At 37.8% G+C, this 26,913-nt stretch overlaps 1 long non-coding RNA gene across 1 annotated transcript in view; it reads right to left on the bottom strand.

Annotated features, from left to right (window-relative positions):
- LOC134473959 (uncharacterized) overlaps positions 1-11,010 on the bottom strand; it is a 152,229-nt gene extending 141,219 nt beyond the window's left edge. Inside the window, exons 1-3 of the long non-coding RNA XR_010044465.1 lie at positions 8,165-11,010; positions 5,768-5,806; positions 3,866-3,967 (exon numbers count right to left, since the gene is read on the bottom strand). This is a non-coding gene — a long non-coding RNA (uncharacterized LOC134473959). The remainder of the gene's footprint in view (positions 1-3,865; positions 3,968-5,767; positions 5,807-8,164) is intronic.
- Between the last annotated feature and the right edge of the window lie 15,903 nt (positions 11,011-26,913).

The raw sequence follows: 26,913 nt of genomic DNA on the forward strand, positions 1-26,913 counted from the left end.
AAAGTCTTAATCCTCATGGGGAGAAATTCTTGACTAAGTACAGCTGGTCCCTTTCCAAGTTCCATCTGCTGAAAATATATCCATTAACTATTTTGCTGAACCCTGACTTTACCTGGTGCTACCATCCATTAAACCTGACTCGCAAGGATACCTAAGATCCTCAATTTAGAGGCTACTGGTTATATTAAAAATGGAAGCACAAATCATAAACTATTGCTCTTCATGGCCAAAGTGATGCTGATTCACAATATCTATATTTTCAGACATTCCTGTGTCTCATTAGTGACTGTGAATCTCCTTAGCATATCTCTAGAAGCTTTCTTAGTGGAAATAGTGGATGACAATGATAATTTTAATGGAATTTATAATCTCAGTTGTCCAGAAGAATACATATTTAAAAATAGTTTTCATTAACAGGAAAGCCACAATTCATGACAGCCTCTACTGCCTTCTCCTTACTCCCTGATGTGGTCCCCACACTGCATAGAGCAGAGTTGTGTAAACAACAGGATATTACATAAATAATAGAGTGTGGTTTTCAAGATAGGTCATAAGGGACATCAAGGCTTATGTCTTGTTTTCTGAGATCATTTAATTTGAAGAAAGCTAGATATAATGTCACAAGGACACTTCAATAACCCTAAAAAGATGTTCACATTATGAGGTACTGAGGCCTCTCCTCTGAGATAATAACATTTTTTTAGCCACCAGGCTTAGAAGTAGTTTGTTATGCAGCAGAAGAAAATGCATGTAATCAATATAAAGGGGATTGGCAAGAATGGGGACACAGTATCTGAACACAGATAATTGGTGTTATAGACCCCTATGTCGTGTCTTTTCCTGATTATGTCTTAGTATGTTAATGAATTTCCTGAGATTCTACCCTTAACCTATGAAGATAAGTAGAAAATTGAATTGTTAGGGGCAAAGTCAATGTTTTCATAGTTTTAAGGTGAAAAAAAGGAAAAGGAAAAGGATACACAGAACAGAATCAAGCTTGGATTGTTTTTAGTCTGATGAGTTTATGAACATTTTCTAAAACATAATGAACTTGCACAGAGCATGAGTCAAAAAATGAATATTCCATTTGTACTTCAAAAGATATTTGATCCTTTATCTTAATTTCACCAGGTGAAGCCAGCCCCAGACTCTGCTTTCATCTTATTCCATAGAGCTAAGTGAATAAAAAGCCAGGTGCATGCTTAATGGACAAGAATTCTTTATAGCAAAGGAATTGTATTTATCTTGCTTAATGAAAATGTAATTGGAAATTTTTTAGCTTTAAGAAAATTTCTCAGAGTTTCTCCAAAAATTCTCAGACCTGAATTTCAGCTAAACATTTATTCACACTGTCACCCTTAATTTGTTATTTCCATTCCTGGACTCAATCAGTGTTTATAGGTCAAATTTTCCAGACACCAGGTCTTTCTCTTCCTAGGTTCCACACCAGAAAAAATATGAAAAAACATAAAAAGTAGTGGAAGTTTCAGGCCCTCATAGGACTGAATCAGTTTCCTACCATTAACATTTCCCAATATGCTGATCTAAGACCTCGGTCCTTTAAGGGGGCAATAGTCTCACTTCAAGCTATGAAATCTCCTCTGGTGTTCTCAATTCCGTAAATGGGGTCAACACCCAAAACCAGAAGACCGGAAGTCATCTGTGGCTTCTCTTTTCTTTGCTCCCCACAAACCATTTATTACTAACTCATTCTACTTTCGCAGAGCCACCCCATTTCTTTCAGTCTCAACTTTTCCAGCTGATACAACTTTCTAATATTCTTCCTGCCTCTGCACTTACCAACTGCCAATTAGTCTGAATCTAAACTATCATTTTAAAAGCAAATGTAACAGTATCTCTCATGCTCCCCAAAATAATCACTGATGGAACTTCATTTTTTTTTTTTTTGTCTTTTTCCTTTTTATCGGTACCGGGGATCGAACTCACGACTGCCTGCTTGCAAGGCAGGTGCTTATGCCGCTAAGCTAAATCTCCAGCCCCAGAACTTCATTTGTTATAAAATAAAATGAAAAGTCTTGGAGAAAGATGCTCTCATATGACATTTAATTTTGTGTTAACACTTGGGAAGCATTTCTCTTCCCACTACAGTGTATTCTATGATTAAGTAACTTTTAAAAATCATAACAGTCCTCACTATAACTTGTGAAAAATGTAAATAAGAATAAAAGTAGTAATTTTTTTCCTCTCCTCCCTTCTCACTCCACATACAGGGCAGGGGTGTCTACATATAGAATACGGGGCCTAGAAGGTGGAGATGGTACTCCTTCACATACGTATCTTATGTTTTTCAGCATCTGTGCATTGGAGGTACCAAATAATTGTTTTCTGATAAACCATTTAATTTATTACTTAGGACCAAGGCAGTTCTGAGCCACAAGGATGTTTTCTCCGTGCGGTGCAAGTCTGCATTCTGGTTGTGTGACCAGTCAGCGGCAACACCTGAAAGCTTTTACACTGAGAAATGTAGAATGTGGTCCATGCCCAAGGTGCAGAGGTTAACAAGATGTTTACAAGGGGCCAGCAAGTAGGAAGCACACTTATGCACTAATGCACAACTATGATGCGTGGTCACTCTACCCAACAGGGACCAATAGAAGCCTATTCCCAGCAACATGAGAAAATGTAGATAGGAGATAGTTATATTTCAAAAATCATGTTGATAAGATTGATTTATCACAGCAGGCTCTAAATAGAATGCTTTTAGTTTGTACACTGAGTTAAAAACATATCAAAACAAATACTGCACCCTGCTAAGTATACGTCTGTGGAGACATTTACAATAAAAGCTGATGTTGAACACAACATAGCCTACATGCTTTCTCTGAGTTTGTCCCCTAAAATCAGGGACTGTCAACTACAGACAACTCTCCATTCAAATAATTGAAATTTAACCATTAAGTAATCAACACCATATGTAGGACACATTTTAAAGTAGCTAGTAATACACGTATGTTCTGACATTTAGGCAACAAGGCAAAATGGAAAACACACCAGTAAAACTTCTTTTGATTCAGTCACTGTATACAGCACATAATTCTTCAAATACTCTGCTCCTCAGCATCCTCCATTAAGGGTAGTGATAATTCCTTAATGGTTATCAATCCCTGAAGATTATTTTGAGGATAAAGATAGTATATATAAAGAGACCAACACATAAAGCCTTTGATGAAGGGTAGCTATTTTTAAATTATGATTATTTTCTCTAACATTGTCAAAATCTTTACTAGCTCCTTCAAAATCTATGTCTAACCTCAAGGAACTTTTAGCTTTTGCTAAAAAAAAAATGCCTGAAGTTTAACCTGAGGACCACTTTATAAAGATTCTGATACTCAGTTCCACCAGCACCACACTCATCACTCTTGTGTATTCTCTATGCCCCTAGAAATATTTCTGTTGCTGTAACACTGAGCCTTTATTGAATGTCTTTATGAGCATGTCTTTCTCCTCTTTATATATAGTTCATTCTTTAAAGTCAAGACAGCCTTTTTCTTTGGAGAAACCTCAATATCTAAAATAATCCCAAACATACTATGGAGTCAATACATGATTGATGAGTAAGTTAATAAGTAAATATCAAACTATCCAGAAACTTCCTTTGGCACTGATCAACAATTCCCTAGTGCTCTGTCTTTTATGAAACATCACTGCTTGATTCTCTTTCTTGTGTGTTGTGTTCTTTAGAAACTTTTTGCTTCCCTCATCTCACCCACTCCCTTATCTGCTTGAGCAAACTCCAGCTCACACCTAACACTATCTCTTTACTTCTCTATTACTCTTTCCTTTTTGCAGAGTTTAAATTATTCAGTTGCAAAGGCAGAGGGGAACTGGGCAAGGTGGCACTTACCTGAAATCCCAGCACTCCAGGAAGACCACTGTGGGTTTAAGGGCAGCCCAGGCTACATCAGCTAGTTCAAGCCCAGCCTGCACTACATAGCCAGACCCTGTCCTTAAAAAAAAACAAAAAGCAGAGGGGAGATTGTTATGGTTCACATATGCTATTCAGCACAACTAAGTCATAATTAAAACTGATAAAGGAAAAATGCTGCATAGTTTCTTTGTTTGTTAAACATGGCTTTCCACCATGGACGCATAATTCTTGTTTGTAAGAGACATGCCATATATTTTACTTTACTCTCTCTCTGTCTCTCTCTCCTTCTCTCCCTTCCTCTGCATCTCCCCCTCCCTTCCACTCAATCTTATTCTATTTTCTTCTTCACCTGATCCTAAAGCATATTTAATTATCTGTTTAATAGCCTGCATAATATTTGTGCAAAAAAATGTGCAGGGGAAAAGGTGATTATAAATGTTGACAAAGCAAAGATTAAACAGACAAAAACAGAATTTTGCCTCCTGGGTGGGATTAATTGCTTCTGAGGCATAGCAAGGAGAAATAGATTCCTGGAGGGTCCCCACTCATTTGCAGAGACCTGCAGGCCTCAGGGAAGACTGTCTTCCATGTGCTTCATGAAAAGGTGTTTTCAGTCTTAATTTTTAAATCCTGTGCTTGAATTTGTTTTCAAACTGCATCTGCTAAAATGTTGGTAGTAGAAATAAAAGATAATCCAAATTTGATCTTAATTCCCTAAAGATTTAGAAAAAAATAAGTAAGTCATGATCAGATGTACATTAGCTCTTTTGTTATAGTCAGAGGAAAACTATTGGCCACTTCTGAGTTCTGAAATAGCTTTAAACAAGATTTAATCTGTGAAAAATATTTTATGATTCCAAATGCAAAAATCTTTCATATTTTGCACAGTTACTTCTCAAAATTTCAGAATTTTATAGTGTATTTAAAACTCCTGTGATGCCAATTACATTCTATTTGTTTTTACATTGACTTTCTAAAAATTTTTGTACCAGTCCTTACATGACAGGATCTATACGTTGTTCCCAATCAATTGCTCACTTTCAAATATCCTTGTGAGTAAAGTAAGATTGTCAGATTTAGCAAATTATAACTTCAGATAAACATCAAATTTTTTTTTAATACAGATGCAGTATTTGGGACACACTTTTACTAAAAATTATTCACGTGCCTAAAACAACAGAAATTTATTTCCCTCATAGTTTGAGAAGCCAGAGATTTGAACTAAAGATGTCAGGAGGTCTCTGCTCACTTCAGAGTCCTTAGGGGAGAATCCTCCTTGCCAATTCCAGCTTCCTGGGAATTCTTGGCACCTGGCTGCATAGCTATGCTCTGGCTTCATGGTCACATGATGTTCTCTGTGAGTTTCACATCTCTCTGCCTTTACAAGGACTTTTGTCATTAGATATATGATCCACCCAGTTAATTCACGATGCTGCTGTCTCAAGATTCTTCACTTAATTACTTCTGTGAAACTTCCCCTTATTCCCACATAAGATTAACTTTCACAGTCTGGATAACAGGACATGAGCATAACTTCTGGTTGGAGGCTGGGTTCAGGCTATAGGGGAGGAGAATAATTAAAATTTCCAATAGCAGCAGAGGATAACAGATCCACAGCTTAGGTAAAACAGGCAGTACATCTAAGTCAAACAGAAAGCTAACACAGACAACTCCATGTAAGGTTCTCCTCACCCATTTATTGAAAAATACCTCCTGAGAGATAGCAGGAGACCTGAAAGTGGATTGCAAATGAGCCCACTTCTCAGAGGAAATTTTATAGAGCAAAATACAAGATGCATACAAAAATCACAAGGTGAGTGCTACATAGGTCAAAATGATGATGATTCAATAAGATTACAAATATAGCTGCTTACTTACTATTGATCCATTAGGGAAGCAGGTGTACAAGCAAAGGTACTGGAAAGAACAAAGACCTTATTAGGAAGGGATGCACTGGGGGAGCCTGGTAGCTGAGAGCTATTGAGACTTTATTGGAGCAGGCGAGGGTAATCTTCAATTTATTGATTATCCCTTGGGCAGGCATGGAGGCCTGTTCATTCTATCTTTATCTTGAGGCCTGGCCTTCAACAGATGCACCTCCAGTCATAGCTGCAATGTATTCTCATCTTCTGCACTGAATCCCTCAAGAGACTAGCCCTGTCTGACTGCCTAAAATATTTCTACCTAATTGAGCAGCACATTCCTATAATCCCTTTGCTCTGGGAGGCTGAGGCTGGAAGAGCACAAAGTTGAGCACAGTCTCAAAATAATAAACGGAGGTGGGGACAGCCACACCCAAGCCTCTCTCCTTGAGTCGGTGCCATGCAAGGACTGCAGGAGGAGAGAACTAGGCCTCACAAGGAGGTGATCCCACCTGGAAACCATATTATTTTCATTGTTTTCTTGGCTTGGGCTTTATTCTCTTTTGTTTTGTTAAATTATGTTAATTCTGATGGCAGGAGCAGCTGTTTAAAAGACAGCAAGACATATTATGGTAGCCATTTTTTATTTACTATTAGCTTATTTTGAAGTTCTTTATTGCATTCATTGTTTTGTTTTTATTGTTCCTGCTCTATTCGGTTCTGTTCGATTTTTACTATATCCAAACATATCTGCAGCTATTTTGAAGACAACTAGAGGCATTCTGGTAACTATTGCTGATTTCATAAGGTTTTGAAGTCCTGTATCACTTATACTGGCTTATCTTGATTGGTTTTATTTTTCTTGGTTTTAATCTTCTTTAAAATAAAATTTTTTTTACCATGACTTACCAAGAAAAAAAAATAAAATAAAAATTTTTAAAAATATATAAAAGAGCTAGGAATGTAGCTTACTGTGAAGACCCTGGGTTCATACCCAGCACCACAAAGAATAAAAATAAAAGAGAGACATCTATACAAAGGGCACCCAACTTATCTAGCTATTCATTCAATAGACATTTATTGCATTCCTTTAGGTGCCAGAATCTAAGAAACAGACTATCCTCCTGAGGACCATTATTCAGTAAAAGCGAGCAATTAACAATCAATAAGTAAATAACTGAAATTTTCATATAAAAGTGATGTGATAGGGAGTAACTAGGAACAAGCCTGGCTGCTATGAAAGGGCATCAGGAAACATTCTCAGAATAGCTGACATTTGTGCTGCGTGCCAAGGAATGCAAGTGAGCGTGCCAGGCGGAGCTCCCAGTGGAAAGCTTCCCAGACGAATAATAGTGGATGCAAGGGCCTGAGGAGGGAAGAGGCCACTGCGTTCTAGAAAAAAGTGGCAGCTAGAATGACCAGGACACTGAATGGACAAGTCTATGGGCACAAGGACAGTATCAGGAAGGCAAGAGTCAGTCAGGTCTTTACCAAGCCTTAGTGACTCACAGCGTAGAGTTTGGATTTTAATCTATGGCAATGGGAAGACAGCAAAGGACTTCAAAAGAGGAGAGATGATTTGATTTATATTTTTAAAAATCAGTGGCCACTACATGAGAAATGGCTTGGGTAGGGCAAGAACACAAGCACACAAACCAGCTAGGAGGTCATCATGGCAGAGGTTATGGTGGCTGGGAGGCACTGTTGTTTGCAATATGAAAAACAATGGAAATCACTTGGAAGTTGAACTACCTGAGCTCATTTATGGATTATGTGCTAGCAGTGGGAGAGAGAAGATAAAAGAATGACACTACCAATTTTAGGGCATAAATCTTCATAGACAGAAACTACAATACCTAACCTTTCTTGAAATTAAAGAAAAGCATGTGAGTTCTGGGCAAACCACACAAAAGGAAGCAACATAAACAACTTCTGAGTCCCATTCATAAAAAGAAAGGCTTTGAATTCCTTTTTCACTTCTCCTGATGGCTAGGAAATAGGACACCTAAAGGACGCCCCATCACCTTTAAAAAAGAAATCACACATTGACGGTCGCTGTGCTGTTCCACCACCCAGGAACCTTGGCTGGTCTCACTACCTACCCTGGACTACCCACCTACCTTGATTTCAGTTATGTGAGAGAAAAAATTCTATTTCATTTAAACTTCCCTTCTGGGGAGTTTGGTGCAACTGCTCAGCTTATCTCCTAACTCATACTTCAGAAATTGCCGTGAGATTCCCGAAGTCTTTTTTTCTTTACTTAGATTGTGTATACAGCTTCTTCCTCCTGCCTCCTGCCAAGATGTGAATTTGACTCTTGGTGATAATCAGGCCAGAGCAGAGGGGACTATCTAAGGGCATGGGGAAGGAAAAGCTTCCTTGCATCAGAGCTCAGAGTAAAAAACATACTTACTGTACATCCTGTGATGTGTCCTGTATGATTTATTAAACAGCATCTTGGGTGTGATAGGTCTGTCAAGGGGAAGAGGGGGAAGGACTGGCCAGTGGTGGTGGCTGAAAAGATAAGAAGTATAAAATATAAGTAACCTTTATTTTGGGAATGCGGGGAGAGACACCCCCGACCCCCCGGGGCGTGGCATCTCCACCCCTGGGCCAGCGATCTCTCCCTGGAACACATGGAGTGAGGCACATAAGTAACCTCAGCCTGGGGTGAAACCTAAGGGGGGCATTAGGGATGTACAGGTAGCCCATTGGTCTTAGTTTGGCACCAGAGGTAGGTTTCTAAGGGTGGGGGTATAGGGTTACAGGTAAATCTCTAGGGGCGGGGCAGGCAGGAGCTCCCTAATTCTGGCTGAGGCTTTTTTGGCTACAATGTCCATTCTGGGCCAGCAACCCATTCATATCCCATCTTATGATTATTAGGAAAAGGGGTGAAGATTTCTCTCTTTAACTACTTCCTGCTGGCTGAGGGCACCGTACTGGGGTCCAGGGAAATTGACGGGATGACGGTTGATGTCTAGGTAGAAGCTGGTGCCAGGAGTTTTAGCCAGGACAACTTCACTGGTGAATGCGTGTATGTTAGACTGAAAAAAACAAAGAGACAAGATGTTATGAGGAGACATGGCACTGTCATAGTTATGGACCCAAGTGAGGTAGAGGGAAAGGTGTCTTTGATTTAGACCTGTTATTCTATCAGGATGACGTTGAGGTGGGAACATTTTTATGGCAAGGCAGAATTCTGAAAAATTAAACGTGGGATTAGGAGGAGTGAAGTTATGAGAGGTGCTTACTCCCCCATATGAAAGCATAAAAGTTAAAAGGTAGGTAGGTAACGCTTGTCTCTGGTATATATGACGTTGGAGTCTGTAGGCAATCCTGTTAGAGAGTCCTGCTATAGAAATGATTATTAATAGAATGTAAGAAATTAAGAACCAAAGTGGATAACAAAACATGACAACCTGTGAGTCGTAAGGCAGAGATGAGTACCAAAAAGATGGTGAGATCTAGGGCCTGAGTGATGTGAAACCAGGATGGCATTTTAAAAGGGAATAAAAGCATTTTAAGATTTAGGACTGGGACCTGTACAAAAATAGGCCCTGTTTGTAACTGGCATAGGTTGACCTTTAATACTCCATGAGACATTGTGGATTTATTAGCCTAAAAACTCAGTAAGAACTCTGTATATGTGGCCTCGTATGTCCACGAATATAGAGAATGTCTTACCTTGAGAGTTTTAATGTGACTTGGATTCTGAGACAGATATCCACTAAGGCGGTTGGCCCCTGTGACCTGTGAGGGCTACAAGTTAGGGCGGCCTAGCCACTCTCTGGTGGCCAGGATAGCCCAACGGTTCTGGAGTGAGGTTTTTGGCAGTGACCTGTGAGGGCTACAAGTTAGGATGGCCCGGCCACTCTCTGGTGGCCAGGATAGCCCAACAGCCCTGGAGTAAGATCTTGAAGAATGCCAGGATGGGGGATTTTGTCTGATGTCTTATGATGAATTTGAGTGTGGCCCATGGCGGGGGGCAGGTAGCTTCACCTTGTGTAGATTTGTCTGTCTCAGAACTGTAAGTGTTATTTAAAATATGAACAACCATATCAAGGTCTCTGTGGAGCTTGAAGGTCAAGTTTTGCCTTGTTGTTTGATATCTGGACTATAGTAAAAGTTATCTGTAGAATTAAATAAGTATATAGGAGCTTAATATTGGCATTTAAGATTATAAGGCAGGCAGGCTGGTAAAATTATCAGGTGGCCAGTAATATTGAATAAATGGTAGGAAAATTATAAGAAAAAAATAGCCTCTCTTGAGTGGAACTAAATTGTAAAAAAAATGTTTGAGCGGGGCCGCGAGACTTTGGAAACGCACAGTGTTTAAGGCAGCTTGAAACACTGAGATAGATAGCACCTGTAGGAAGAGAGCAGAGTTGTGCTTGGGGCGAGATGAGCACCACCACACAGCAGGCAGGGGCGGGCTGACATGGAACATGCAGAGTGGGAGGGGCGAACGCTGGGACATAGTGCACAGGGGTGGGCAGAGATCCCACCTAGACGCTACTATGACGCGCTAAGACGGCGCAGGGAAATAACGTATTTCAGCTGCTACCGTGCAAGGGGGTGGGGTTTGGCAGCAGCGGTGCACGCCCGGTGCACGTCCAGCGCCACGGAGGAACAGCAGCTTGTGCCCGGCGCCGTGGAGGGGGCGGGCTGGCATGGAACACATCTGATAGGTCTGTCAAGGGGAAGAGGGGGAAGGACTGGCCGGCAGTGGTGGCTGAAAAGATAAGAAGTATAAAATATAAGTAACCCTTATTTTGGGAATGCGGAGAGAGACATCCCTGACCCCCTGGGGCATGGAATCTCCACCCCGGGGCCGGTGATCTCTCCCTGGAACACATGGAGTGAGGCACATAAGTAGCCTCGGCCTGGGGTGGAACCTAGGGGGTATTAGGGATGTACAGGTAGCCCATTGGTCTTAGTTTGGCACCAGAGGTAGGTTTCTAAGGGTGGGGGTATAGGGTTACAGGTAAATCTCTAGGGCCGGGGGAGGCAGGAACTCCCTAAATCCGGCTGAGGCTTTTTTAGCTACAATGTCCATTCTGGGCCAGCAACCCTTTCAGGGTGCATATTAAATTCATGCTTCATGTTAACTGTGTAAATGTTACATATCAAATGTTGTGTTGATTACAGAGGATCTTAATACACAAGTTAAGATTTGTAAATTCAGAGTGTATCTTGACACCTGCATAGGAATTCTATTAAAAGCCTAGTTCTCAGAATTTATAGGATTAATTTTAAACAATAAATTAATGTTTATTGAGAAAACAATTACATAAGTTAACTGGATACCTATTTTTTCTTTACACTTGAATAAACTCTAACATAAAATGAATCCTTTTACTTAATTATAGTTATTTTCAGAGTACATATAATTTATAGCTACTGTCTTAGGCTTTGATTTATTGAAATCAAGTTAAATACATATGCCAATCTGCTGCATATTCTTCTTAAAGATGAGAACAGTAAGAATGATAAGATTTACCAGTTTTAAAACAGGGAAACCCCTTGCCAGACATGGTGGTTACATACCTATAATCCCACACTCGGGAAGCTGAGAGAGGAGGGTTGCCCCACAGGTTTGAGGCCAGCCTGGGCACACAATGAGTTTAAGGCCAATCTGAGCTACACAGTGAGACTTGTCTCAAAAAAAATAAGAAAGAAAGAAAGAAAAACTCCAACATTTAAGGTGAATTACAGTATATTTTAAGTCTCCTTTTTGTATTATATTGGGTTAAATAATAATGTTATATGAAATACTGGTAATTTTAAAATGAAATAAAATTAAGATGTTATCACTTAATCAGGCTACTTTATAACTAAAAATAACCCCTTAAAATATCTCATTACAGAATGTTCCTCAAAGGATAATAGCATGTTTAGTTAATATTTGTAAAATAACACTAATTTTTAAACCTCGCAATTAAGAAGAATCTTTATACATTTCTCTTAATCTTTACAATAATCCTAAAAGGCATTACTCTATAGCTTTTTGTAAACTAACATGTTTATGAGTGCTACAAGTTCACTTACCTCTCAAATGGAACATACCTGGGCCTCTACCAGGATCTTTTGATTCCAGGTTGGGTGCCTCTTGTATTCAGTTTCTGCTTGGAGGATTTCCCACCACCTAGCAAAGTATCTCACAGGTGCTTTGTGCAACTCTCAACATGTTTTCATAATTAAAGTAAGAAATGCTAGACAGTTATGGACTACATTTTCTTTTGTTAATTATTCTTTAAATATTAAGGAATTGAGACATGTATAGCTAGCAAAATAAATTTTTTATTCTAATATTCACCTCCCCCTACTTTGCCCACTTAAAAATACTCTGATAGCAAAATCCTAAGAAATATGAAACTCGTAGATGAATGCCTCTTTTCTTCCCAACTCTCCACTTCTCCCATTAAGCATGCTCACTGCCTCCGGCAGGTCATTTTATTCCTTGGCTCCTTCCAGTTTCCTCAAACCAATTATCCCCATCTGGTTCCTTTCCCCTTTCTACCTAGCCTGAGCTTTACAGCGCGTCATTTTCATAGTTCAAAATTCATGCATTGCCACGCTGGCTGCTTCAATCCCTTGACACTCTGCATTTCTTAAGCTGATTCTCATGATCCAACCTCCAGAGAACAAGCATTTATGCAGAAAGTTATGGCACTGTGGCAATTGATTCACCATGAACCTCAGTATCTAATCTTAGCTGGGCCTCACAGTCCCTTTCCTCAGCTTATTTGACAAACAGTAAGTATTTGTTAAGCACTTTCATAAGCCAACTCTTATGCTATAGTTTTAGGATGCAGAATGAATATATAGGCTCTTTATTCTAGAAGAACTCACAGTCTCAGGCACCCACTTACAGACTATGGAAACATTTCTGTTTCTATATTTAAGTCCTCTCTTCACTTTCATCACACATCATATTCTCATAGTTTACCAAAAGAGACTGACATCACTCACTGAGGCAACTTCAAAATCCTTCCCTCCATCCTAACTCTCTGTATTAGAGCTCTCTGCAGAAATAAAACCAAAAAGGAGAGAGAGAGAGACAGAGAGACAGAGAGACGAGAGAGAGAGAGAGAGAGAGAGAGAGAAGGAGAGAAAGAGAGAGAGAGAGAGAGAGAGAGAAAGGGATTGGCTTACATGATTGTTAAAATGGCAAGTCCAAAATCTATATGGCAACCAGAAAGCCAGAGACCCAGGGAAGAGCTGATGTTACAGTCTCAAATCCAAAGACTTTTCTAGAGGCAGAATTTCTTCTCTCTTGGGGGACCTCAGTATTTGCACTAAAGATCTTCAGATGACTAGGTTAGGCCCTCCCAATGTAAAGTAATCCACTTCACCAGAACCTACAGATTTAGATGTTAAGCACATCTTTGAAAATACCTTCACAATAAATCTAGATTGATATTTGATCAAACTAAATATCAAAGCCTAAAATTAATCATCAGAATTAAATAGCATAAAATTAATCATCATAATTTCCATCTTCAAATTCTTGCCTCATTGGATTCTTAAAATGTGTTCTGCTTTCTTGATTAGTTAACCCTCTTGTATAAGTGTGTGTGTGTGTGTGTGTGTGTGTGTGTGTGTGTGTGTGTGACATCCCCCAGCCCTTTTCATTTTTGACACAGGGCCTTGCTAAGTTGCCCAGGCTGGCTTTGAACATGTGACCCTCAACTTCATCATCCCAGATTCACATACATTATTGATTTTCTCAATTCTACCTCCTCCGAGAATTTGTCATATTAATTCTTTCCTTTTTGTATTATCAGTCTCTCCAGTCTTGCACACTTCTTCCTCTAGGTAAACATATTCCAGATTGCCCAAACATGAAATAAACTCTCATCATTCTAATACTTGCTATAGCCACTGCCTTTTGGTCCCCTTAATTTCATTACCAAATGTGTGCACAGTTGGTCTTCCACATGTGCTGCTTCTCCTCACCACCCAGCCCTCCTCCTAACTAGCCTCTCTAAACTTCAGGTGCCAGCACTTTTATGATCCCGCTACTTTTTCACTGTTGGTCTGCTTCACTTATGGAAAAGTCACACAGGCTGTTTCTCCACCATCACCTGCCTCCAATTCTCATTTGCCACAAGATTAACCAAGGGCAGTGTTACTTATAATCAAGATACATGAAGCATGGAAGGGAAAGGAAAAGGATAAGAAACTCAGAACTTGAAATTCAACAAAGCTTTAAAATATTGTACTAAATAACACCAGCTACACTAAATGCTTATTCCAGGAAGTGTGGCAATCTTTCAATCTGTGAGTTAATCTTTCAAAGAGATTGCAGGATATAAACTTTTAGAATTACTTACAAATTGTAGCTGTGCCTACGAATTGACTATCAACCCATTAAGGTTTTTTTTCAAGTCATAGTTATAGAGGATTGATTATCAGATGATCATCCCTGTCCAACAATGAACTGAGTTGGTCTATGTAATGAAAATCTACCAAGAAAACAGCAAACTTAGAAATATTCCAAATTTATATTTAGTCATCCTAAAAATAAAAATACATAAACAAGAATATTTCATAGGATAACCATATTAATATGGATGTTTATATAAATGGAAGGGCAACCCATAAAAAGAAAACAGATCACAAATGTTAAAGAAAGCCTCTCTTGCATAAGAAGATCCAAGAGTTGCTGAAATTCCCAGAAGTACAATCTTAATTTTTATCACAATTTTGAATTTAGTCGATAATCAAAATGAGAGATAAAAACTCTTCCAAGTTGTTCTAGAAATGGGAACTATCAAATGTGATAACCTGGTAGTGAGAAATTAAGTGTCACTTAAACAAAGACACACCCAAAGCAGTCAAGGAAGTAAGGCAAAGACATATTTATGAATGCTTCAGCAAAATGAAACCATTTCGCTCAACCCATTCTGTTTCAGGGGATGTGGCTTGAAATAGCTAAATCTTTGCGAATGAATAATTTATGAAAGCTCCAGTACCCTTTGAATAACATAATTTAAACTGAAGCCATTATAGCATAAAAGGAAAAAGAAGAATTCACTTCAAATTCCTCTAATTTCAACATGAATTATCACATCATTCTGATTTAAGATAATCTAATAACCATTTTGGTCCATTGCATCAGGCTCAGCTAACTCTCTGCTTTATGCAGCCAAAGTACTACTCAGAAATTAGAGTTCAAAGTAGCTTAGCTTCAACAAATTCATCTAAGCTCAGACCTGATTTAAATCTATTTTAAAAATAAATTTTTCATACAATAGTACATTTCTTTCCTAAAACACATTCTAATTCTAGATCAAAGGGAAAATTTAAGTGCAAACAAGAAGGAAACCTGACAAACCCTGTAAAACACTACTAGACTAATATTTTTATTTATTGTGTCAAAAATTACTTCTTTTATGTCTCTGATAGTCTTACTTAAAAGTTTATGTTCTAGTTAAGAATCACAGTTATTTAAATACAACATTACCTTTGATTATGAATTTTTCTAACATTTGTGTTTAAGGAATGATGAGACCAAAGTTAGGCCAATGTAACCATTCTCACTTCTAATAAGAAAATCATGGCAGACACAAAGGGGCAATCAGCTGGTTAGCACTTCAATAGAACTCTCCTGGAATACATCTGAAGCCCTCTTAGCCCCTCACACATCTCACATATGTTTGTTTTTTTCATCAACCCTATCTCTGTCTTTTAAACATACTTGTGTGATTTTTTTTAAATTTTGCATAAAATTAAATTGGTATAAAGTGTATCATTTCTATACCAAATTCTGATTGTTCAGATTGTTCAGGGCTGCTGTTTTTACTTATTTCTCAAGGTCCCTTTATGCATCACACTTGCTGGTGCTGGGTTTCCTAACATGCAAGATCCATTCACCCCTCAGAGCTCCAGAGCACAGTTTGCAAACTCTGCATCCATGCTAGAAATGATGCTCAGCTCTGTCTCAGCCCCATTCAGCTGACCAATCATGGGGCCAGTATTAATTATTAATAAACAACTCATAACCAAGTTGACAAGCCCACTTGACAGAAGAGGAAATAAATGGTAGGAAAGAAAAAAAAATTGTATATGAAAAGTCAGCTTCTCATCCAACCGTTTGCTTCAATTCTATTGAGCTCTCTGACAAACTTGAGGTTGATCCCTTGTTCAGTTGTAAGGAAGAACACAATAGTGAGGCCCTTATAAAAGCAGAGGGCAAAGCTCTAGCCTGCGTTCCTCTAGAATTCAGACATAGAAGCTCTTAAGTGAAAGAATCTAGAAATTTAAACCATAGCCTATTATATACCCTAAGAATGTAATCTCTCAAACCACACTGCCTTTTGAAGGGCTTGGTTTATTCAGCTATCTGCTTCCACACCTTCTAATTGTAGAACTTCCTTTCATTCTAATTCTCCTAGGGGCCAAACTCTGATTAAACTAATACATATGGTTTCTAGGATTGTGAACCTGAGATTCCCCAGCAAGGAGCTGCATAAAGAGCAAATGAGTTGGCCCTCTCCAGTTTTTGCTATCTGAGATAGATAGGGCAGCACTCAGGCAGGCAATTAATTGACCCAGACTCCCTTGCATTTTCTCTTCGATGTGAAGAAGACAAGACAAAAATCCTCCTCTGGCAACGGGCAGCCCGGATATCCATTTACCACCAGCTCAGCACATTTCCAACTTAATGTACTCAGCTTTTCAGAATCTAGCACAATGTTAACATATTATTTACATCTCAAAGATAACCTTACTTTCTAAAACTTAATTGAAACTCACTTTTTTGAAGAGAAAGCATTGATTGCAACTTAAGATTTATGGGACATAGCTTTCTCAACTTGACACCCTAACATCTCAGAGAAATGGCAGCTGTCAGGAAAGCACAGGAATCCAGAGAAGGGCACGTCCATACTAATAACAAGACCATTCACACAGGCGCTGGACTGCTCTTCCAGTCTCCTGAACACAGAGGCTTTCCCTATCTTTGCCTTTTCCCTAGTGAGCTAGGAGTTCAAAAACTATTTCTCTTTTGTTCCCTTCTTTTCCTCTGGGTCTGTTGATACTTTCACACAAGCTCTGAAACTTTTTCAAATCTATGGAAAATTTAGCTATCTTTTTTATTTTTGTGAATACATTTTTCTACACGTTCCTTGGCATATGCACTGTTTTGTATTTTATTGAGTGCCTACTACTATGAGCCAGGCACTGTCCTAGACCCTAAGGATATAACAGGGATAAAAAAGACAAAGCCCTTGCTCTCCATTCTTATAGAACTGCTGTTGGGAGTACAGTGCATGCTATCATTTTCTGCCTTAAGTTCTTAAAAAAAAATGATTAGGGGATGAGATGGAGCATGGATGGAGACTATTATAAATTGGAGCTAGGGTCTGAATAACAACAAAAATCAACAATGACAAGATTTGGAGGAGAGCCTTCTAGACACAAAACAGCAAATCCAACAGGTCCTGAGTTCCAACACGCTCATGGCCTAGTTGATGACCACAACAAAAGTCACTGCAACTGGTGATGGGTGAGATAAGGGAGACCAACCTGATGTAGAATAGGACAATATGAAAGTCATATTAGTAAAACAAAGTCACTCTAAAGTGTTTTCTGTTATATAAATAACACTGTAGCTGCTATGTGGTGAATGCATGGTCAGAGGGTAAGAATGAAAATGGAGAGAACGTGTCCTGGCTTTTGCAGAGGCCTGCGTAACACAGTGGTACGTTGTCTGATTGAAAATGGAAAGATGAAACAAGTAGTGTTAGCTTTCAGAATTATTCTGGAGCTCTGTGTCTGAACTTCCTGATGAGTGGTACAGTAGGTCTCCTTATTCTGCAGCACAGTATTTTAAAAGGGACCGTATTTTATTCCTTTTATCAGAGTGCATTGTTATAATTGTTATATTTTCTTACTAGTTATTATTATTAACCTCTTACCTTGCGTAACTCTTAAAATTGATCATACATATAGGAATGTGTAGGAAAATACACAGTATGTATGGGCTGCTACTATGTGCAGTTTAAAGAATCACAGGAGTATCATAATATATATCCCACAGATAAAGGAAGATTACTGCATACGTGGAGTAAGGGGCAAAAGAAAAATCAGGTAACTTTGAAAAATCAGATGACTGTGGCATGGGTTTAAGAAAGTATTTGGTTTAAAAAATTAGAAGATGTTATGGCTTGTACCAAGATGTCCCCCAAAAGCTTCATGCAGTCATAGTGGGGCCTTTTCAGAGGAGATCTAGAATGTATGATGCTGGGATTACAGGTGAGTGATTAATAAATCAGTCCATTGATTGGTTTGGCACCTGCCTTAAGCTGGTTAGAACATAAAAAGGGCAATAAGAAGCTGCTGTGGTCACTGTCTTGTCACTGCTGGCTGCTATTGCTGTCTCTGCCCATGATGAGCTGTTTCTCTCCTGTGATACCCCTCTACTGGGCCATTCCACTAAGGAGTCAACTAATTATAGATGGAAACCTCTACAAACCTTTCCTCCTTTAACTTTGGATGTTGGGTATTTTGTCTTAGCAACAAGAAAAAGTAAAAAAAAAAGAGAGAGAGAGAGAGACAGAAGGGATGCCGTGGATATATTAAATGTGAGATTCCTGTTAAGCATGCAACTGCAAAACCCAAGAACTTGGACATAGAGAAATGACTCTCTAAATAGTTAGATAATTCTTCAAATTGAAGATAGGACACTATCTCACTGGGGACGCTGCTGAATAGGGTGACTCCACAACTTATTCAACCAACCTACTATGTGGCTGACACTGTTTGAGGTGTTAGAAAAGATCCAAGAGTGTGCTTCTCATAAAAGTTTGTATCTAACAGAAGGACACAAGGAATACTAATAAGACTATGCCAAATAGTGATAAATGTCATGATAAAAATAAGTTATGGTGGTAAAACACACGGTGACTTTATAAAAATGTCCTTTTTATGTGAATATATCTTAAATTTGGTGTACATGTCTGGTAGAATGTCTAGTATTTTGTCAGTAAAACAATTGGCAATCTGATCAGAGTTACAAGGCGTAGGCAGGCAGGAAACACAGATACTCAAAGTTCAGAGAGAACTCAGAAATATTTTCACAAGTAGAAGAGGTAAAAAGAAAGAAGACATTCTACAGCAGTGTATTCAGGCTAACGAGATTACCAGAGCTTGTTTTCAAGCTAGACTTTATGGCCCTCCATCTCTTCAACTCTTTTTATGCTTCCAGACAAAGAAACTTAAACAATAAAACATTTTTATCTGCTTTTATAACCTGATTCTGTGTGAAAATACCCAGAGGGAATTTCCAAGCAAATTCACTGGTATTGCTTTCCTCTCATTTACTTCTTTCTCTCCTTGATGTTCAATTTCCTTCTCTGTGACTAGTAGTATCGAGTTATCGCCATCCCTGAGAGAAGGACAAAGGGCAGGGCTAAAAGAGTCGGGACTGTGTGTGAGAGAAGCCATAAAAGGTCTCAAACCAACCTTGGCAGACGTTTTTGCAAAGTCAAAGAAGAAAGTGAGAGAAAAGCCAATAATTTGGAAGCTGATACAAATCAGAGCCTAACATTTCATCTATCTCAAGATGAACTATATAGTTGAATATTGGAACACTGGGACTCTGAAATCACATTTTTACTATAAGCTTAAAATAGAAGAGTAACATCCTGAATCATACAACAAAGAAAACTTTACAGTGAAAGTTCTGTTTGATTTGTAATAATGTGCTGTTCAGACAAATAAAAATTTCTCACATCAGAAAGGTAATAAATTATGATCCTCTCCCAAAGTTAAGTTACAATCCACCTTTTATCTCCTCACCATAGATTCTATGCAATGCAATCAAAAATGAAACTTCTCTGACCTTACTAATCCTCCATAAATCTCTCATCTGGTAAGATATCTGGGCAAAAAAAAATTCCACTGTCTACCTAAAATACCAACTGCAGTTTAACTTTCAAATCAAAGTCCCTGAAATTGAGCTTTTGGGGCAAAAATTAAATTAGGACATATTGAAAAGACTCCTATTCCAATTCCCAGCACAAAAGCTTCCCCTTAAAACTGTAATCTGATATATCCCCTCTTGAATCAGGTTTCCCATAGCAATATCCAAATTAGACACATGGATTAAAGAAATCAGAATCAGATTTCAACCATTATAGCAGAAACTGTTCTCATAATTTGATTGGAAATACAGTGATAACAAAGGATTACAAAGAGGAATTCAATTCAAATGTCCCACTTAACTAAGATCAGTTATCTTTGTAAAGTAGAACTTAGACTTAAATCTATATATTGCTACTTTCATTTTAAAATGTTTACTTATTTTAAAGGTCAACAAGATACATTCCTTGCATAATTTTCTGCAAATTTCCCTGTTTTTTATATTCTCAGACAAATCAGAAAATAAGAAAATTTTTATATTAAATATATATTTATGCAACTACAAAGACCATGATATCACTTTATTTGCTTCTAGGCTAACTATAGAAGCCTTATTATAACACTGAAGTGTTTGTTTTTAAAAGTCATTGTATTAAGAAATGTTATTATAGAGATGCAAAATAGAATGGATGCTTAATTAACAATAAAGAGAACTGATAATAATTTTGAAGGACTATTAACTTGACCCTTCATAATATTAATATACTTTAAAAACAAAATACTTGATAACCAAGTGACACTAATAAGATTAGAGAATCATCATATTTCTGTGTCTATTTTCATTTTATTTAATAATGTAAAATCCTGTACAGTGAAGAGGTTTTGACACAGCTATGATGGCTTCAGAAAGAATTGTCTATCAATAACATTTCTAAATTTTTAAACTCTATTTTATTTTGAATTATGTTACTTCAAACTTGAATCTAACTTTTCTTGAAAAAAACCAACTCATATAATCGATGACAAAAAAAAAAAAAAAACTATCTTCTAGAATCCTATCATTTGTAGCAATGACTTAGAAACCCTGAAGAAGTCAGCAACATAGCTAAGGGCAGATGATTCCCAGCAATGAATGAGTTAATCTGAGGCCCTTGAGAGAGCCTCCCTTAATAACGTCAAGTTGTTAAGGCCAAGAATAACTAGGTCCCACCAACTTCCAGCAGGACCATTCCACCTGCTCAGTGGAAGAGCAAGAGTACTCTTAGAAACTATGGAAATTCCTGTAATTCTTACCCTGTGTCAGTGGTGAGGCATGTGTACCTCAGCCAGCTCATTGTCACTGAAAGCTCTAAATTCCAGGTGTACCTTGTTTGCTGAGACCATAATAAAACCTAAATAATTTTAGATGATTATTACAAAACATAACCTATATATAATGTAAGCAAAGATAATCTATATTTTAAAATAATCTTAAACACATGTCATTTATAATTGTCTAAAAATTATCTTCCTTACAGTTTTCACCATTGGTAGGGTTAATATACTGACAAAAGAGGGGCCGAGTATTTAGCTCAGCAACTTAAGTGCCTGTCTTTGCAAGCATGTAGTTATGTGTTCGATCCCCAGCACCAAACAAAAAAAATTGACTGAAAAGGAAGTTGACATATTTATATTTTGTTAATTCAGCAAGTAATTATTGAATGTACCCCTGTGTGTCAGACAATGTACAGGGGAATGAGATTCAAAAGTGAGCAAAATTTATGTCTCACAAGAAGGATTATGTGGAGTGAAGCCCCTGGTGGAAAGAAGAAGTTTGGGTCCTCCTTCTCCAGTGAGTTTAAAGTTAACAGTTTCCAGCTGTGAAACAAATTAGCAGAGGTTTTTCAGGCACTTGTAATATCATGCTGATATTCACACAATCATTCCTCTTTCCACTATGCAGACAGGAAGAGAAAGAGCTGAGGCAGACAACTTTTTTCATCATACCCAACTTTATTTCCTTCTGCAAAATTAAAATATCTAGCATGATCAGCTACTTCAGTTACCAGAATCCACACCAAATAAGTTTTGACACTTTCTGAAAATGAAGTCCACTCATAAATGATGAAAATGATCATTAATGAGAAGGCGCAAATATATTTGCTAAATCCTCTGGAGGCCATTTGTGTAAAGTAGTCTCTAAAACATTTTAATAAAAGCAACAATGTCAGCATTCTTTAATTTGATGACTATATTTTGATCTAAAAGTTATGTTTACCAAAAATAAGTTTACGAGAGTGACCTTTTATGTAATTTATTGGCTAAATTATTTAGAATGAGACACCTGGAGGGCAAGGACTTAAACAGTAACAGATACTGTTCATTAATTTTTAGTGTAAAGATTTATTTAGTTACTAATTCTCTCTGTGCATACAAGGACACATTAATCCATTAATGACTGGGAGGACCAGCAGACTCCACAGAAATGCACAGTCCAGCAGGTGCCAAAGTTTCAGTAATGATTTAAGTGCATACTTTGTGCAACCAATCCAGACCTTTGTGCTTAAACTCAATGACACTGGCTTACCAAGTACTACCTCTTGGGTTATAATAATGTGCTAGATGATAATACTTTTCTTGATGAACATGGCCAAAAACTGAACTTTCTGTTATACTCTGCATATCTATCTGTTCTATGAGTGGGCACATAGTAAACCAGAAATGAATAAAGTTCTCTCTGTATAAAAGAAGAAGAAATGGTTTCACTTGAAAGAGTCAATTTTAGAGTGATTCAAAAGAAAATAAAGTCACTTCCTTCCAGGGATACTCTGCTTTTTTCCAAGCAAACCTAAACATTTCTTCTTTGGGTTTTTCTAATACTTTCTTAGATTCAATATTTATGCCTTTAAAGATACTATGTATTAGTTTTCTTTAAGGTCTTTGTGGGGAGGCACTCTGTCTTATTTATCTATGTGTCTGACGTCCAGCACATTGCTGATTGTGTAGTGTGTGTATTCAAAAAATGTGCATGAAGGACTAACTAATGAGGAAATGAGTGAGTTGACCAGTATTATGGGGAAATTGAAGAATGGAAAATAATTCAATCAATCCCTTTTATTTTGCGGATGATTAGGCAGGTCCAAATCTTCTCTTAACTTCTCACTATCTTTATGACCTTTATTTTGAAAAGAAAACAGACTTATTAACATCATTAGCCTTTTATGCCACCTTGCTAGAATGTTCTGTATATCGTAGTTTAGGTCATCTAACTTGGCAAAATAGAGCTTAATGGATCATAGATTAAATGTAACCTATGTGACATAAAGTGGCATAAAGCCACTTTTGGAAGTCATTAGTGTATTAAATTTTCCAGAGTCTTGTCCTGAGTTATGACTTAAGAGAAATTAGAGCAGATGAGTTCAAGTTTTAATCGTCCTGTCCCTATTGACCTGCTCCTGAACTTCCAACCAGCTGAAGCAATAAACTGGCCCTTCCCCTGACTTTCCAAGTGTGTAAAGTTTTGTATTTATCAGTGCAAATATTTAATTCATACTGGAATAATTAAACTACATATATTGATAATTTATGATAAAACTGAGTGTAGGAAAATTACCATTTAAAAATCTCCCCAAAAAGGAAACTTTCACCAAATCTGATTTTCAAATTTAGACTTCAATATTTTCATTTTGTTTACTTTATCTACTCATGTACTTATTTCAGAACATATTTATATATTGAATCCTTTTATGCACCAAATAAAAAGCTACAAAGAAAAATAAAAGACAGTATAATGCTCTTGTGCCAGTTTGACCTGTTAGTTAGATAGGCATATATACAATTAATCTGACTGTCACAAGTGTATGAAAAAATGGATGATTTCTCTTACAGTTTGCATCTTAAATGCTCCCTAAAGGCCCATACACTGAAAGCTTCAATTGTCAGTCTGTGGAAAGGGGAGGTATTGGAACCTTTAAGTGCTGGGTCCTTCTGGGTAGAAGTTTGATCATGGGACATGCCCTTGAGGGAGATACTGGATCCTAGCTCCTCCCTCACCCTCTCTTTGATTCACAGCTGCCATGAACTAAGCAAGCTTCCTCTGCCACGGGATAATTATCTTTTCACAAGCCTAAAAGTTACAGGACCAAGTGACATAGTCTGAAATCTCTGAACCATAAAAAACCACAATATCTTCTTTCCCCTATAAGTTAGTTTATCTCAGGTATTTTGTCAGAGTGACAAAAAACTTACTAACACAATCCCCAATTTATATTGGTTCAACTTAACATGTTTTGACATTGTGGTGGTACAAAAGCAGTATATACTCAGCCATGCTTTGAATTTTAGTCTTTTCCTTGCCTACCTGTATTCTCTCAGCAAACTATTATTCCCACTCAGCTGCATGATCACAAGGGTAAAACAATGGTGTTACTACAATGCTGTTAGGATAGTCAGTAGGTTAAATATATTAAATGCATTTTCACCTTACAATATTTTCAGCTTATGATGGGTTTATAAGTAGAAGAACACACCTAAGTGACCAGGAAAACTGGAAGTGCAAGTGCAAAAAATATCTCAGGACCAAAATACTAATACATTAGGAAAAACAAGCACAGTAAACTTTAGATTACAAATAACTTGTTCTGCAAGTGTTCTGTAAGACAAGCAAACATTTCTAAACTATGTTAACTTGACAAAAGAGCAATTTCTTGCAATACAAGTAGTACATGACATCAAAATCACATGATCAAAACTGATCCAATGGTTCCCACACACCCCTCTTTTGCTGAGGACTGCGGGTAATTGGCTCCCAACAGCAAGATGTCATGAAGAAGATCTCATCTTCATAAGGAGGGAAAAAAAGGTGAAGAAATTCCTCACTTTAGGTGAGATTAGGGCAATGTGCAAAATATGCAAATAGAAAACCATGAAAATTTTTATAGAAAAGCACCACCTGACAAAGGCTATAACAGAGTAAGCAATGAATCTGTTTAATGATAATACCTTGTCACATTCCCATAAAATCTTCAAAAGGAGGCAAAAGCAAGTGTCAACAGATAGATTCCTTATTAAAGTTGTACAAAAAGAAAAAGATTCCAGTGAGCCAACAGACAGCAGTGATTTCCACTGAAAACTCTTACAGGATAACACTCTTCTATCTTGTCTCCCTTACATAAGCCATGAAGGTTTTTCAAAGGTAAGAGTTGGTTTTTGTTTTTCTTTATGTTTCATATTTTCTTTATTATTTTGTATATTACAGTATATTTTGAGTTTTACTTATGGGGAAATTTGCTTTGATACACAAGTGCTAATTGCTTTTCTCCTTGCTGAGATAAGACACCCAGTACTCAAAGTAAAGGAAGAAAGATTTATTTCTTCCTTTGATACAATTGATACATTGTGTCAACCTGAGAAGTTTAGAAGCTTAACTACGCAATCAGGAGTTATATATCCTAGAATGTACAGGACGTGCCTTAGGGCAGACATTTATACTCCAAGATGTAGTAATAGTTGATTCATTGTGTCAACTTGGGAAGTTTAAAAGTTTAACTAAGTGACTCAGCCAGAGGTCAGGGGCCTCACTTTGTAAACATCCTGAGCCTGTGCAATACAAAGGCTCAGAGATGGTGTGAATACTACAACCATATCAGGGAGGGTTGCCTGCACACAATATAGGGAAGAAAAAAAGGCTTGCTCCTCCCCACATTTTTTTTTAGCTCTTGTTGCCTATGCTGTCTTCCACAACCATGATCAGTTGTACCTCGGCCATGCCACCCTTCACTAGATCAAGCTGATTATGGTCTGAAACCTCCACAAACTTTAAGCTAAATAAACTTTTCCTTCCTTAATTTTGGGCATTGGGTATTTTGTCTTAGCGATAAGAGACAAGCAATTAAGACATTTCAGTTCACAGTTTGTAGAAGTTTCAACCCATAGTCAACTGACTCCAAGGTAACATGGAATGGCAGAGAGGCATGGCAAAGAAGAAACAGTCCATGGCATGGTGAGCACGAAGAATCTCACAGCTAGAAGCAGCAATAAGTCTGCCTTGCACTTTTATCCTACCCACCCTATAAGCCTTTTGGGTGGTACTGATAGGATTATCTTCAGAGGATAAAAGATGCTTCCAAAAGTTGAGGAGTATAAGACAAAAGAGGCCTTTATTCCGGGAACATGGGGAGAGAAGACTGGAGCACTGGCCACTGGAATCTGGTGATCTCTCTCGCAGACACGTGGCGTGGGGGAATATAAATAGCCTAAGCTTAGGGCAGTGACCTAAGGTCATTAGAGATGCACAGGTATTTCATTGGCACACGTTTGGCGCCAGGGACAGGTTCTTAGGGATGGGGGTATAGGGTTACAGGTAAATCTATAGGGGTGGGGGAGGCAGGAGCCCCTTAATTTGGCTGAGGCTTCTCCTGGTTAAAGTGTCCGGTCTGGGCCAGCAACTCTTTCAGTACCACCCAAACCCAGAGTGGGTATACACCTTCAGTAAATCTCTTCAACCATACCCAGAACTATGCTAACTCCAATAAATGGAATAATTAGTACCATACACCTTATTCCCAGTATCATACACCCTAGATCCAGCCAGCTCAGAAAAGCCCCATCTATGAATGCATGAGGCAGGGGACAAGAGTACATCTAGAAACAAGCCACAAGTGCTTTGTATTATAAGCATGTTTTGAGAACAAACTGTGCTCACAAACCAAGATTTTATTGTATTAAAGATAAATCTCTGGGAAAGGGGGAAAAAGGAAGCCAAAAAAGGAAAGAAAAATATTTCTAAATATTTATTTAATCATTTTTCAAATTTCATACTTAATTATGCGTACAATACTGAGTATTCATTTTTAAACTCAAAGTCAAAGTGTAGCAACTGTGAAATAGTTTATGCTTGACTAAGTCTCTAAAAAATAACAATGATCTCTTTTGGTAATATTTTTTAAAAACTATTCAAAGGCACAAAAGTGCAACCATAAGCAAAGAGATACTGTAGAAGACTAGACCTTTGAATAGAATGAAGCTATATTCAATGAGAAACTTCACATTTCCACAGCTTATCCCCTGGACCACTTCCCTGTTCATATTTGAAACATGGTGGAAAGGACTCAAACAGAAAAGGATAGAAGTCAGTGGATGGAGTTCAGCTCCACAAGGGCAGGAGTTTGAAGGAGAAAATCCAAAAGAGAAAGGAGTTCTCCCACAAATATACATACAAATAGACTTAAAATTCTTGGCTTATCTATGCAGTATATTTAATTTAAAGCGATTTCAAAGAACTCCAAAAAAAGGAAAAAAGAAAAGAAAACAGCT

Source organism: Cavia porcellus, unplaced genomic scaffold (assembly GCF_034190915.1).
Source record: "Cavia porcellus strain 051 isolate PalLab524CR breed Dunkin Hartley unplaced genomic scaffold, mCavPor4.1 scaffold_29, whole genome shotgun sequence".
Taxonomy (NCBI): domain Eukaryota; kingdom Metazoa; phylum Chordata; class Mammalia; order Rodentia; family Caviidae; genus Cavia; species Cavia porcellus.